The sequence below is a fragment of the Lepus europaeus genome, chromosome 5, assembly GCF_033115175.1.
Source record: "Lepus europaeus isolate LE1 chromosome 5, mLepTim1.pri, whole genome shotgun sequence".
In the NCBI taxonomy this organism is placed as follows: domain Eukaryota; kingdom Metazoa; phylum Chordata; class Mammalia; order Lagomorpha; family Leporidae; genus Lepus; species Lepus europaeus.
Genome location: NC_084831.1, coordinates 129,426,776 through 129,442,349, shown reverse-complemented (window position 1 = coordinate 129,442,349; position 15,574 = coordinate 129,426,776). Strand labels below are relative to the sequence as shown.

General features: G+C 43.3%; 1 pseudogene; it reads left to right on the top strand.

Moving 5' to 3' along the window:
• Positions 1 to 313: 313 nt before the first annotated feature.
• LOC133759256 (phosphoenolpyruvate carboxykinase [GTP], mitochondrial-like) lies at positions 314 to 14,756 on the top strand (annotated as a pseudogene).
• Positions 14,757 to 15,574: the final 818 nt, after the last annotated feature.

Here is a 15,574-nt window from a genome sequence, read left to right as displayed (position 1 = left end):
CTTTAGACAAGCTCAGATCTGAAGTATGAAAAAATGTGGTCATGAGGTCTAAACTGTAATGAGAATTCAGAATCAGAGAAGAGGGGGAAAGTTCATATAAGGTAGCGAAGGTGAGGTAAGGTAGATAAGCTCTAGAAATGGGTTGAGGCATGGGGTCAGGAGATACGCAGTTGGTGATTTGACTGCAACATATTTAGCAGAGAGGCATAGCAATTTAAGAAAAACGGGGTGTTTTGAGGAGTGCTAGATCCAAAAGATGTGGTTTGTGGTTGCTAAATAACTCCTCTCTGGAGTAAGAACTGAATGATTCGGGATGTCCCAGGAGCAGGGAGCAGAAAGACAACCAGGAAGATTGCTCTCCTCTAGAGAAGGTGAGCCCTTGCTCGATACGTGATCTTGCTCTTGAAATTTCCTGCCCTAGCTTAAGTAACATTATTCTCTTTTAAACAGACTTATGATTTCAAAGTGAGTATAGACCCACAGGTTCATATACGTGTAAGAATTACTTCATTGTGGCAGGTGCTCCTAGGGAAACTAGCTGGCATTTTGTATTTGTACAGAAGTAAACCAAAGAGGTGATGAAGTCGGGAATTTTCCAAATTCAGCAACATACCATCAATCATGCTTTGAAAGCTTCCCTTCCTGGTGGCATATTCAGAATATTTCCACATTTCCTCGAAGTGGACACAACGTGCTCTCCTAATTCTTTCCTCTTCCTACTAGAAAAGATAAAAACTAAGTAGGAATCTCACAAGATAAATCATAGCAAAAGGGTCTCAACATCTTCTGTTAACCAACACCAGATTATATGGATTGCCTAAAAGATTTATTTTAAGAATTTCAGGGAGCCAACGCTGTGGCACTGGAGGTTAATCCTCCACCTGCAGTGCTGGCATTCCATATGGGCGGCAGTTCTAGCCCTGGCTACTCCTCTTTGATCCAGCTGTCTGCTTAGGGCCTGGGAAAGCAGTAGAAGATGGTCCAAATCCTTGGGCCCTGCACCCATGTGGGAGACACAGAGGAAGCTCCTGGCTCCTGGCTTCAGATCAGTGAAGCTCTGGCCATTGTGGCCATTTGGGGAGTGAACCAGCAGATGGAGGACCTTACTCTCTGTCTCTCCTTCTCACTGACTGTAACTCTACATGTCAAATAAATAAAATAAAATCTTTTAAAAAAGGAATTTCAAGTGCTGGCACTGTGGCATAGTAGCCTGTGGCACTGGCGCTGGTTCTAGTCCAGGATGCTCCACTTCCGATCCAGTTCTCCACTATGGGAAAGCAGTGGAGGATGGCCCAAATGATTGGGCCCCTGTACCTGTGTGAGAGACCTGGAAGAAGCTCCTGGCTCCTGGCTTTGGATTGGCGCAGCTCCAGCCCTTGCAGCCATTTAGGGAATAAACCAGCAGATGGAGGATTTATCTTTGTCTCTCCTTCTCTCTGTCTGTAACTCTACCTCTCAAATAAATAATTTTTTTTTAAAGAATCTCAGTGGAATTCTCGGTGTAGGGCATTTAGTCCTCTGGAATGAGTTGAACCCACTGACTCATTAAATTCTGGAAATGACTCAGATGTCTTCACTATGTAAACATTCAATTTCCTTCAACAAATACTTAATTTTCCTCTTCTGATACTAGGCACTGTGGAAACATGCTGATTAAAAATGGATCCCTACTGCATTTGCCATGAAGCGTTAGTCTGTTGTAGTACAGAAAGTATTTTTTTTTTTTCTCATGTAAAATGAGGGTCAGTAGTGCAGAGCTAGTTTGGTATTTTTTTTTCATTTATTAAACTTTTATTTAATGAATACAAATTTCCAAAGTACAGCTTATGGGTTACAATGGCTTCCCCCTCCCATAATTTCCCTCCCACCCGCAACCCTCCCCTTTCCCGCTCCCTCTCCCCTTCCATTCACATCAGGATTCATTTTCAATTCTGTTTATAAACAGAAGATCAGTTTAGTATATATTAGGTAAAGATTTCAACAGTTTGCCCCCATATAGCAACACAAAGTGAAAAAAATACTGTTGGAATACTAGTTATAGCATTAAATAACAGTGTATAGCACATTAAAGACAGAGATCCTACATGATTTTTTTAAAAAAATTAATTAATTTTCTATGCCATTTCCAATTTAACACCAGGTTTTTTTTTTTTCATTTCCAATTCTCTTTATATACAGAAGATTGATTCAGTATATAATTAGTAAAGATTTCATCAGTTTGTACCCGCACAGAAACACAAAGTGTAAAAATACTATTTCAGTACTAGTTATAGCATCACTGCACATTAGACAACACAGTTAAGGACAGATCCCACATGGGATGTAAGTACACAGTGACTCCTGTTGCTGACTTAACAATTTGACACTCCTGTTCATGGCATCAGTAATCTCCCTAGGCTCTAGTCATGAGTTGCCAGGGCTATGGAAGCCTTTAGAGTTCGCTGACTTTGGTCTTATTCCGATAGGGTCATAGTCAAAGTGGAAGTTCTCTCCTCCCTTCAGAGAAAGGTACCTCCTTCTTTGATGGCCCCGTTCTTTATTTTGAGGTCTTGATACATCCAGGTTCCTTTTGCCTTTTTTTCTTTGATCTTACTTTTCAATTGTGGTGTGTTTGATGTAGAGGAAAATGTATACACCATAAGTGTATAGTTTAATATGCTTGAATTTTATAACAAAATAAAACATTATTTCCCCAGTTCCAAATAACTTCTCAACCCCAAACTCAAAAGGATAGAATGTCCTGAATTTTAGCCTTATAAATTTTTTCCTATGTCTTTTAACCTCATATAAATGGAATAATATAATATTGTTTTCTTCATGGTTTTGTTTAAATTTGTAAATTTTATTTTTGTAATTGTATATTCATATATTTATAATTGATTTCTCCTTGTGACTGAGTTCCCATTGCATAAATGTATCATGATTTGTCCATTTTCCTATATATGGACAATTGAGATACTTTCTGTTTCAGTTATTGTGAACAGAGATGCTATGAACGTTGTTGCTGAAGTCTTTGTGTACATACACTTTCATTTATCTTGGCTAAGAACTTGAAAGCAGAAATACTGGTTATAAGGTAGATGGCATATAACTTTATAAGAAACTACAAAAGTTTTGAAGGTGATTTTACTATTTTGAGTCTTCCTAGCAGGCCATGAAAAATTGCCACAGGTCTGTATTCTTATCAAAGTTTAATATTTTTAAAAAAGATTTATTTTTATTTATTTGAAAGACAGAGTTACACAGAGAGGAGAGGCAGAGAGAGAGGCCTTCCATCTGCTGGTTCACACCCCAGTTGCCTGCGATGGCCGGAGTTGTGCCGATCCGAAGCCAGGAGCCAGGAGCTTCTTTTTTTTAAAACTTTTAGTTTAATAAATATAAATTTCTAAGGTACAACCTGCAATCATCCCATCTCCCACTCCCTCTCCCATCTCACCCCTAATTAAGATTCATTTTTAACTATCTTTATATGCAGAAGATCAACTTAGTATATACTAAGTAAAGATTTCAACAGTTTCCATGTCTCCCACGTGGGTGCTGGGGCACAAGGACTTAGGCCATCTTCTACTGCTTTCCCAGGCCATAGCAGTGAGCTGAATTGGAAGAGAAGCAGCCGGGACTAGAACTGGCGCCTGTATGGGATGCCGGCTCTTCAGGCCAAGTCTTTAACATGTTGCACCACAGCGCCGGCCCCACCAAAGTTTAATATTATCAGTCTTTACTGTTATACATTCTGGTGAATGTGTAATGATACATCATTGTTGCTTTAATTTGTAATGCTTTCATGGTCAAAAACGCTAAACTTCTTTTCAAATGTTTCCTGTCCATTCATATATTTTTCTTTGTGAATTATCTGTCTCACTGATTGATATGTCTTTTTTATGAAATATTATTTGTTTAAAAAAGTTACAGAGAGAAAGGAAGAGACAGAGAGAGAGATTTTTCATCTGTTGGCTCACTCCTTAGATGACTGAAATGACCAGGGATAGACCTGGCCAAGCCAGGAGCCAGGAGCTTCTTGTAGGTCTCCCACATGGGTGGCAGAGCCCCAGGGACTTGGACCTTCTTCTACTGCTTTCCCCAGGCTATTAATAGGGAGCTGGATTGGCAGTGGAGCAGCTGGGACATGAACTGGTGCCCATTTGGGATTCTGGCATTGCAGGTAGTGACTTTACATTCTATGCCACAAGACCAGTCCCCTGATATATCTTCTTACTGACTTGTTGGCTATCAATCAGTCTAATCAAGGAGATACATGAACATTGTACTCGCTTATCAATCAGTGTTCAGGTATATGGCACATTGCTATTAACTATAAGAACCAAGTTGTACAATAGACATTGTAAAATTATTCCTCTAGTCTAGGCAAAATTTTTTGTGTTTTGACAAACGTCTCTCCAGTATCCCTTTCTCCAGCACGTGGTAACCATCATTGTAGTTTCTGCTTCCATGAACTCGACTTTTTCAGACTACACATTATTAGTGAGATCATGCAGCATTTGTTTTCATGTGCTTAGCTTCTTTCCAAAACTTAACATAAAGTTGTCCAGGTTCTTACATAGTGTTAAAATGACAACATCTTCACCTTTGTAAAGACTGAGTAGTATTCAATTATGTGCCTATAACACATTTTCTTTTTTCATTCATCTGTTGACAAACACATTTAGTCTATAGTTTGGCAATGGATAATTATGCTGTGGTGAGCATGAGAGAGCATAGATTTGTATATGCCTTGTAGTGGGATTACTATATTGCATGACAGTTCTATTTTTAATTGTTTGGGAAACTTCTACACTTTTTTTCATAATGGCTTTATTAATTTATACTCCCACTAACACTATGCAAGGCTCTAGTATCTCCATACAATCACCAATGCTTGTTATCTTTTATCTTTGGATTCTAATTTCAGTGATATCATGTCACATGGTGGTTTTGATTTGCATTATCTGTGATGTTGAGCTTTTGTTTCATGTAGAGAGTACTTTAAAATGCTTCTAAAAAATGAATTTGAAGGAGAAGTTTATTTTTATGCAAAAGAATCAGAAATCCATGTATAACTGGATTCAAAAATTTTATAGAAATGTGTATTTAAAAAAAACTATAAAGGGATTTCATTTTTTTACAGCAAAATAAACTTAATTCTTCCATGAACTTTTTGAAGTTCTCTTGTATTGGTTAAACAATTGTACGTATTTTTTTCAGTAATGTCCAACTGATCTTTTGTGCATTTTTAAATTGGATTATTTATTTGTTTGCTGTGGAGCTGTTTGATTTCCTAATATGTTGCTCATGATCCTTCTGGGTTCACTTGAAGAAGCAGACACTTACTGCAATTGTCTCACACTGGCAACCACAGAGAAGTCAGCAGTTTGCAGAGTATGCTTATCCGGACTTCTGGACAGGTTGTCTGGTACATTCTACAGCGGACTTGTAGTTGGAATTCTCAGGTAGGCTGGTGGGTTAGCATGTGGTAGGCCTGGCACATTGGTATGTGAGATTGAGTCTGGAGTCTGGGTCCACAAGGGCCAGCCAGCACCAGCATCCATTGTAGTAGATCTGTGACTGATTTGATAATGTAATCCTGGAGCCCAGATCTGTGGGTATGGGACTGGAGCCTGAATATGCAATGGTCATTCTCAAGTCTGGATTCATGGATACTGGCCAGACTTAGGGCAGCCCTTAAACCCAAATCCACAGTGAGTTCTGGCATAGTGCTTGGTCACTCTGAAACCTGAGCTGCATGGTTCCTTTGGGTCTTGGGTCTTGGGTCAGCAGAGATGACCCCAGAGCCATAATTGAGTGGGGAATCTGGGTCCTGGAGTGGTTCTGGTGCTAGAACTGGAATAGGCCCACTGGAATAGGGGCTAGTCAAGAGACAGGCCATGAAAATAAGACTCAAACCTTTGTCAGGATCAGTCTGGAGATTGAGTGTGCCAATGTGAAATGGTTTGTATATGGTTTTAGTGTGTCCTTTCAAAATTTATATGCCCAAATCTTCGTCCCCAGTGTGGCAGTGTTGACGTGCTAGAATAGTTAGCTTACAGAAAATAGCACCCACAGAAGAGATAAATGCACTTCTTATAGGATGATGATCCTCATGGGAATAAATTGTTAGAAACTGAGACCAGCCCACGCACTTGACCTCCTAGGCACACTGCAGTTTCCCTATCTGATTCTCCATCGTGTTGTGATCCAGACGGGGCTCACTTCATCAGAGGCCAAACAGAAGGAGCTGCCTGATCATGGAAGTTTAGCCTTGAAAAACTGTGAGCTGAATAAGTGTATCTTCTTTACAAAATACCTCCAATCAGCTCTTCTTGACTAAGATAAGGTGCTGGCCTAGAAGTTATGTCTGAGAGAGGACATGGGGGCCAGCTTTGTTCTACAGGTTGGACTAAGGCTAGAGTTTAGCTTTGTAAGGATAGGTCAGGGTCCTGGGTCCACGTAGGCCAGTGTGAAATGTGGATTGGGAAGGATGGTAGTGGAGTATAAGTCTGTGGGGGCCAGTATGGAACCTAGGCTTGCAGGGGTGGTATTGAATCTTGGGTCTAATAGAGCTTTATCTGTGGGACTTGGCATAGATTTTGGGACCATGACTTCCAGCATGAGGTCTTGGGGACTACTTGGAGCTAAGTTTCATGTGTACCAACCTGGCACCAGCATGGAACTGGGGTCTGATTCTGAAGGTGTTGTAGGGGCTGGTCTGGCAATAGAGCAGGCCTGACACCTAGGGCCTTGTGGGCTGGCATGGTTCTTGGTCAGTCTGGATCCTGTGCCCTTGGGGCTGCCCAGGAACTGATCAGGCTTGAAGTCTGGTTTGAATGCTGTTCCATGAGTGCTGTTCTGGTGACCTGGCCCAAAGGTGGGCTTTGTGGGTGCTAGCCTTATGCTGGGATTGGCTTGAAACCATCAGGAGTCAGGCTGTGGAGGCAGGCCCAGAACTGGAGTTTTATTTTTATTTTGATCATCTTACTGTTGAAGATGTGTGTATACCAATATAAACTTTATAATCAGCTTATCAAATCATAAAAACATCGATTGAATAATTTAAAATATTTTATATAAACTGTATTTTAGAAGTGATATACATTTACAGAAAAGTCGCAGATTGTGCAGAGAATTCTCATGCCAATCTTCCCCTTCTAACACTCAGCATTAGTATGATACATTGCCACAACTGATGAGCCACTATTGGTACGTTATTTTAAGCAAAAGTCCATTCTTTATTCACTATTTCCTTAGATTTTACTCAATGCTCCTTTTCTTTTTTATGACCTGCATTAGGAATCTCCTTAGACACCTCTTGTCTATTTTCGAAGGCTTTCCTTGATTCTGTATCCTTGACACTCTTCAGTAGTATAGGTTAGATATTTCATAAGATGTCCCCCACTTGAGACTCATCTCATGGTTTGACCATGACTAGATGGGTTTTTGGAATGATGGCTTTAGAGGTGAAGTACTATCCTTACCACATCATATCAATACAATGCACATCAGTATGATTTCACTGTTAATATTAACCTTGATCACCTGGCTGAGATTATTTAGTTCGGTTTCTCCACAGTAAAGTTAATTTTCCCCTTTTCAGCATTACAATCTCTGAAAGTCATTAAGCATGGCCCAAAGTGAAGGAATGGAAAGTTGTCTTCACTTCCTTACATGGGGAGCTAATCTACAAAAATTATTGGGAATTCTCTTTCTTTGGAAATTTGTATGCACCCCCTACACATTTTATTCAACTATTTATTTATATTGATGTGGACTCATGGGTGTTTATTTCATCCTTTGGATAATAATAACAGTGCCAATTTATTTGTCTTGCTCAACTAACTGCTACATCTCTTAGAAATATCCCAATGCTTATTATTTTGAGCACTTTAATTTATGACTCCAGAAGATGCTCCAGTCTAATCTTACATGTTTTCTGTTTCAGTCACAGGACTAAGCACTTCTCACCTTAACTCTGGTTCTTTTAATTGGAGAATATCATTAAAATCAAAGTCTTGGTTCCAGGTGTCTGTTTGGATTTTGATTTGAATATTTAGATAATCTAAGGATAAATAACACATTAAAATATTTATTACCTGGTGATGACACTGTGGCTCACTTGGTTAATCCTCCACCTGCGGTGCCAGTAACCCATATGGATGCTAAGTTCTAGTCCCAGTTGCTCCTCTTCCAGTCCAGCTCTCTGCTGTGTCCTGGGAAGGCAGTAGAAGATGGCCCAGGTGCTTGGGCCCTGCACCTGCATGGGAGACCAGGAGGAAGCACCTGGCTCCTGGTTTCAGATCAGTGCAGCACCGGCCATAGCAGCCATTTGGGGAGTGAACTAACGGAAGGAAGACCTTTTTCTCTAACTCTCTCTCACTGTCTATAACTCTACCTGTCAAATAAATATTTAAAAAATATTATCCAATTCATTAATAAGGCACATCTTTTCTTCATTTCTCTCAGCAATGTTTTAAGCTTCCAATGTAGAGCTCTTCTCATCTTTTGTTACATTTCTTCTTCTTCTTCTTCTTCTTTTTTTGACAAGCAAAGTTAGAGAGAGAGACAGAGAGGAAGGTCTTCCTTCCGTTGGTTCACCCCTCAAATGGACACTACTGCCGGTATGCTGCGCCGATCCAAAGCCAGGAGCCAGGTGCTTCCTCCTGGCCTCCCATGCGGGTGCAGGACCCAAGCACTTGGGCCATCCTCCACTGCCTTCCCGGGCCACAGCAGAGAGCTGGACTGGAAGAGGAGCAACTGAGACAGAATCTGGCGCCCTGACTGGAATTAGAACCCGGGGTGCCAGCGCCACAGGCAGAGGATTAGCCTAGTGAGTCGCGGCACTGGCCAACATTTATTCTTATATTTTGATATATTCAAATGTTATCATAATTGTTCAAAGTATAAGTATATACATGTAGAGATAATCATATATATGTCTATACCTCATGTCCCAATTATTTTTTGCATACAGCATTGTATATAAAAATACAATCATTTTCTATGTTAACTTTGAACTCTGTGATTCTGCTAAGTGTACTTAACAGTACTAGCAAATTTTTCATTTCTCCCTTTACCTTCATGAGATCTTCAATGTACACAATCATGTTGTTTACAGATGAATATAGTTCTATGTTTTCATTTCCAATATTTGTATACTTTATTTCTTTTCATTGTCCTGAATTAGCTAACTCTCAGGATAATGTTGAACAAAATGGGTAAAGAATAAACACTTTTATTCCCATTCCCTCCCACATCTTTGAATAGCATATTTAATATTTCAGGATTCTGTATGATGGGGAGTTTTATTTTTAGATACCTTTAGTCCAAAGATAATTTCTTTTATGTAAATGTCTTAGACTATTTGTGCTGCTATAACAAAATACCACAGACTGTGCAATGTTTAAAAGGCAAAAAAAGTACTTCTTATTTTTCTAGGGGCCAGAAAGCCAACAGCAAGATGCTACCAGTTTCTTTTTTTTTTTAAGATTTATTTATTTAGTTAAAGGTTATTTATTTAGTCAAAGTTACGGGTTGGGGGGGAGGGAGGGAGGAAGAGGGAAAAGAAAAGGGAGAGAGAGAGAGAGAGAAAGAGAGAGAGAGAATATTCCGTTGCTAGTTCACTCCCCAGATGGCTGCAACGGTTGAGGCTGGGCCAAGCCAAAGCCAGGAGCCAAAAACTTCATCTGGGTCTCCTATGTGAGAAAAAGGCCCCAAATGCTTTGTCCATCCTCTGCTGCTTTTCCCAGGCCATTGGCAGGGAGCTGAATTAAGAGTGAGCAGGCAGGCCATGAATCAGTGCCCACATGGGATGCCGGTGTCACAGGCAGCAGGTTTACCAGCTATGCTACAATGCTGACCTAAGGTACTGTGCGTTTCAGTGTCTGTTGAAAGCCTGAAGGCCCTCTTGCTATGTCTTCAGCAGAAAGGCAGAAGTCAAAAAACAAACAAAACAAAACAAAAAATCTACAGACAATGTAAATTAGTGCCATTTTATATCACACTAATCCCTTCGTAACAGCAGAGTTCTCCTGATTTAATCACTTTTCAAAGATCCCTTACTTTTTAATTTTTTTTGAATATTTATTTATTCATTTGAAAGGCAGAATTACAAAGAGAGACAGAGAATGAGAGACAGAGAGAGATCTTCCATTCACTGGCTCACTCCTCAAATGGCCACAATGACCAGAGCTGGGCCAATCCAAAACCAGGGGCCAGGAGCTTCTTCCAGGTCTCCCATGTGAGTGCAGGAGCCTGCAGACTTGGCTCATCTTCCACTACTTTCCCAGGTGCATTAGCAGGAGGCTGGATTGGAAGTGGAGCATCTGGGATCTGAACCGGTGCCCATATGGTATGCTGGCATCTCAAGTGATGGCTTTTACTCACTACTCCACAGTGCAGGCCCCCACTCCCACCTTTTAAAATTACCATGGTGGGCAGTGGGGTGGGGGGCAAAGATGGCAGATTAGGAAGCAGCAAGCTATGCAGCAGTAGTAAAAAAAGTGTGGAGAATAGGGTAGGAGATTCACATTCAGTGGAGAAGGGGAGAGGAGAGGAGAGGAGAGGAGAGGAGAGGAGAGGAGAGGAGAGGAGAGGAGAGGAGAGGAGAGGAGACCACCTAGGAAGCCCCACAGGAGGAGGGGAAACAGCTTGAAACTGTGTGGTGAGTGTTAACGTGCACACAACCACAGTGGCAGACAGCCAGAGCTGGCAGCAGTTTTGAGATGGCAGTGGGAGTTTCATTTGCACCAATGCATGGGATAGAGTCAGAGAGAGCGTGGCACAGGTCCGGACTGGAGCCTGGGGAGCTGGCAGTACATGTAGGTTGCCTGGGGACCTAGTGGAAGTGGAGGGAGATGGTTGATTCAAACTAATCTCTCCAAAACAAAACCCATGACCCAGCCAAGAGAGGGAGTGGGCGCCATTTTGAATCAGTGCTACAACTCAGAAGCCTGCAGGTTTGTACATACCAACTCACTGAGATTGGACACCTGAAGGCAGTGCTGCCGGCAGCGAGGGGGCAGGCGTTAGACCAGGGACTCTTCTGTGCACACTTGATCCAGAGCTACCAGAGGAGGGAACCACCCACTGCCTCAGAGCTTGGCAGGAAGGTGGCTGCGCAACCATGAGAGACAGAGGCGTGCCCTCACCAACAGCACCTATATGCTAACAGTTTGGGCCTCTGTAGCTACACAAAGAGGTGTAGGGCATAGCTGGCTTTGGAGTTCTACCACGCCCAATGTGGGTGTTACCCTGGAAACTAGCCCCACTATAAACAAAAACCAGAGCCCTCCAGCCACAGCCACCACATGCCTCCTGGTATTCACTGAAAGGTAAGACACTGCACGAAGCCACAGAAACATAACCCCAAAGATAAAAACCAACAGAAGAAAAAATTAAAAATCAACCCCACAAATGCTGAAAAAAAAAAAAGAGTCAAAATTAAAGAAACAAGAATAAGGAAGTCACCACTACTCCCCCAGAGGAACGTACAGCATTTCAATATTAGAATGTGACCATGAAGAGGCCAAGGAAATGCCAAAAATGGAATTTAGAAAATTAATCATAGGATTACTCAAAAAAAAAAATCAGAAGCAAATCCATGGTCTAAAGAAAGCCATATATAACACGAATGAAAACATTTCCCAGGAAGTTGAGACTATAAAGTGGAATCAAAATCACATTTTAGAAATGAAAAATTCAATAGATCAAATAAAAAATGCATTGGAATGTCTTAAGAGTGGACTTGATGAGGGAAAAGAAAGAATATCTGAATTAGAAAACAAATCTTTGGAAATCCTACAGTCAGACAAACAAAAAACAAGAAGAAAATAGCTTAAAAACAATGTTGGAGATCTATGAAATACTACAAACAATCAACATATGGGTCATAGGAGTTCCTGAAGGAGTGGAAAGAGAGAGGGAAAAGAAAGCCTATTAAGTGACATAATTACAGAAACTTCCCCAATTTAGAGAAAGAAAGAGATGTTGAAGTAGAGGAAGCACATAGAACTCTTAACAGATATGACCAGAAAAGACCCTCACCATGACACATTGTAGTCGAATTTTCCACAGTAAAACATAAATAGAAGATTCTAAAATGGGCACAAGAGAAATGCCAGATCACTTTTAGAGGTTTGCCAGTTAGACTCATAGCTGACTTCTCATCAGAAACTCTACAGGCCGGAAGGGAATGGCTGATATAGTCCAAGTCTTAAAAGAAAAAAAAAAACTGTAAACTTAGAATATTATACCCCACAAAGCTTGGATTTATGAATGAAGGTGAAATAAATACCTTCCATAACAAACAGAAATTGAAAGAATATGTCGACACTCATCTAGCCTTACAGAAGATGCTTAAGGATATGTTACACACAGAAACACAGAAAAATAGCCATCATTATGAAAGAATGAGAAAGCAGAAAACCCACCAATAGGAATATAAAAGAAATCCAAAGTAAACAACAGGAATATTTATGGAAAAATGGCAGGGTCAAGTCATTACTTATCAACAGTCATCTTGAATATAAATGGTCTCAATTATACAGTTTAACGATATAGACTGGCTGAATGGATTGAAAATCAAGACCCACCTATTTTCTGCTTACAAGAAACACATCTCATCACAAAAATACATGCAGACAGAAAGTGGAAGGATGGAAAAAGATAGCCCATGCTAATAGAAACCAAAAAGGAGCTGGTGTTGCCAACCTAATATCAGTCAATATAGACTTTAACATAACAACTGTTAAAACAGATACAGAATCCTGCTGCTTCGCCCTGCTCCTTACTTCCCAATCTCTCATGTCTCCCACGTCTCCCCGCCTCCAATCGGTTCTGCGACCACCCCGCAGCCCCTGCCCTGGTGCCACTGCCGCTGTGTACCTCCCCGGCCTGCGGCTTAGCTGGCCTGGGCTGAGCCCCTGGGTCTGGTTGTCATGCCGCAGGGTCCAGACCCTGTGCGTGCTCAGTGGAGATCTGAGCCAGTTGCCTGCTGGAGTCCCGGACTTTGTGGAGCGCAGTGCCCGCCTGTGCCAACCAGAGAGCATCCACATCTGTTCTGGGACCGAGGCTGAGAATACCGCCACACTGACCCTGTTGGAGCAGCAGGGCCTTATTCGAAAGCTCCCCAACTACAATAACTTCTGGCTGGCCCGCACAGACCCCAAGGATGTGGTACGCGTAGAGAGGAAGATGGCGATCGTGACCCCCTCTCAGCGGGACACGGTGCCATGCCAACCTGGTGGGGCCCGATGTGACAGCTGGGCAAAGGCACTGCTTGCCCAGCAGAGATTCCAGCCAAGCCGCTGTCCGGAAGAAGAGGATCTCCGGGCTGCGTGCAGGGCACTGCACACGTACAGTGCTTCTCTGTCAGCATGGGCCACTGCTCCGGACTCCCCCACTGGCCCGCATCGAGGTACAGCTCACCTACTCGGCCTATGTGGCTGGGGGGAGCATGTACTGCTTCAGGCCCCGGGAGATGGTGACTTTGTCAAGTGTCTGCACTCCGTGGGCCAGCCCCTCACTGGGCCAGGGGATCCGGTGAGCCAGTGGCCATGCAACCCAGAGAAAACCCTGGTTGGCCACGTGCCTGACCAGCAGGAGATCCTCTTCTTCGGCAGCGGCTATGGTGGCAACTCCTCTGCTGGGCAAGAAGTGCTTTGCCCTGCTCATCACCTCGCGGCTGGCCCGGGATGAGGGCTGGCTGGCGGAGCACATGCTGATCCTGGGCATCACCAGCCCCACAGGGAGGAAGCGCTACGTAGCAGCCGCCTTCCCCAGCCCAGCGCCTGTGGCAAGACGAACCTGGCCATGATGCGGCCCACGCTGCCAGCCTGGAAAGTGGAGTATGTGGGGGATGACACCGCCTGGATGAGGTTTGACAGCGAAGGCTGACTCCGGGCCATCAACCTTGAGAACGGCTTCTTCGGTGTGGCCCCTGGCACCTCTGCCGCCACCAATCCCAATGCCATGGCCACAATCCAGAGCAACACTCTCTTTACCAACTGAGAACAGCGATGGAGGCGTGTACTGGGAGGGCATCGACCAACCCCTTCCACCTGGTGTCACCGTGACCTCCTAACTGGACAAACCCTGGAAACCCGGTGACCAGGGGCCCTGTGCACATCCCAACTCTCGCTTCTGTGCCCCGACTCGGCAGTGCCCCATCATGGACCCAGCTTGGGAGGCCCCAGAGGGTGTCCCCATTGATGCCATCATCTTTGGAGGCTGCAGACCCAAAGGGGTACCCCTGGTTTACGAGGCCTTCAACTGGCGTCATGGGGTGTTCGTGGGCAGTGCCATGCTCTCTGAGTCCCCTGCAGCAACTGAGTACAAAGGCAAAATCGTCATGCACGACCCCGTTCGCCATGCGGCCCTTTTTCGGCTACAACTTTGGGTGCTACCTAGAACACTGGCTGAGCATGGAGGGGTGCAAGGGGGCCCAGCTCCATGCATCTTCCTTGTCAACTGGTTCCGGTGCGACGAGGCATACCGCTTCCTGTGGCCAGGCTTTGGGGAGAATTCTCGTGTGCTAGACTGGACCTGCCAGCGCTTAGAGGACGAGGAGAGTGCCCGAGAGACACCCATCGGGCTGGTGCCCAAGGAAGGGGCCTTGAATCTCAGCGGCCTGGCAGCCATAGACACCACTCAGCTCTTCTCGCTCCCCAAGGACTTCTGGGCACAGAAGGTGCGTGACATTCCTGCCCAAGGAGGTGCTGGTGCTGGCTGAGCTGCAGGCCCTGGGGGAACGTGTGCGGAGAATGTGACCCGAGGCTGCTTGCTGGCAGGAGAGCGCAGCGTGCCCGTGGGGATGGGGTGACCCGGCTTGCAGGAGATAGAAGCCATTTGATTGTAACTAACATCTGCGCTCCAGGGGGACCAGCCCTTCTCACACGCTCTGTCCCATAATAAGAGATGCTCATTCATTTTACACACATACACACACACACACACACGAGATACAGAAGAGCACTATGTCATGATTAAGGGATCAAACCAAAGGAAGATGTGACTATCATAAATGTATATGCACCCAATTACAGGACACCTGGCTACTTAAAGTTAATAGATCTAAAGGGAGACATGGACTAAAATACACTAGTATCAGGGGACTTCAATACTTCACTATCATCAATGGGCAGATTAACCAGACTGAAAGCCAACAATGAAACACAGAGTTAATTGACATTATAGACCAAATGGGCTTAACTGATATCTACAGAACCTTTTAACCCATAGTGCCAGAATACACATTCTTCTCATCAGTACATGGAACATTCTTTAGGATAGATCAGACACTAGGCCACAAAGCAAGTCTCAGCAAATTCAAAAAAACCAAAATCATTCCATGCATCTTCTAGAACCACAATGAAATGAAGCTAGAAATCAAGAACTCAAGAATCCCTAGAACATATGTAAACACATGGTGACTGAACAACATGCTCCTGAATGAACAGTGGATCATAGAAGAAATCAAAAGAGAAATCAAAAAATTTCTGGAAAAAAATGAAGATGACAATACATCACATCAAAACCTATGGGATACAGCAAAAGCAGTGTTAAAAGGGAAGTGTAGAGCAGTTGG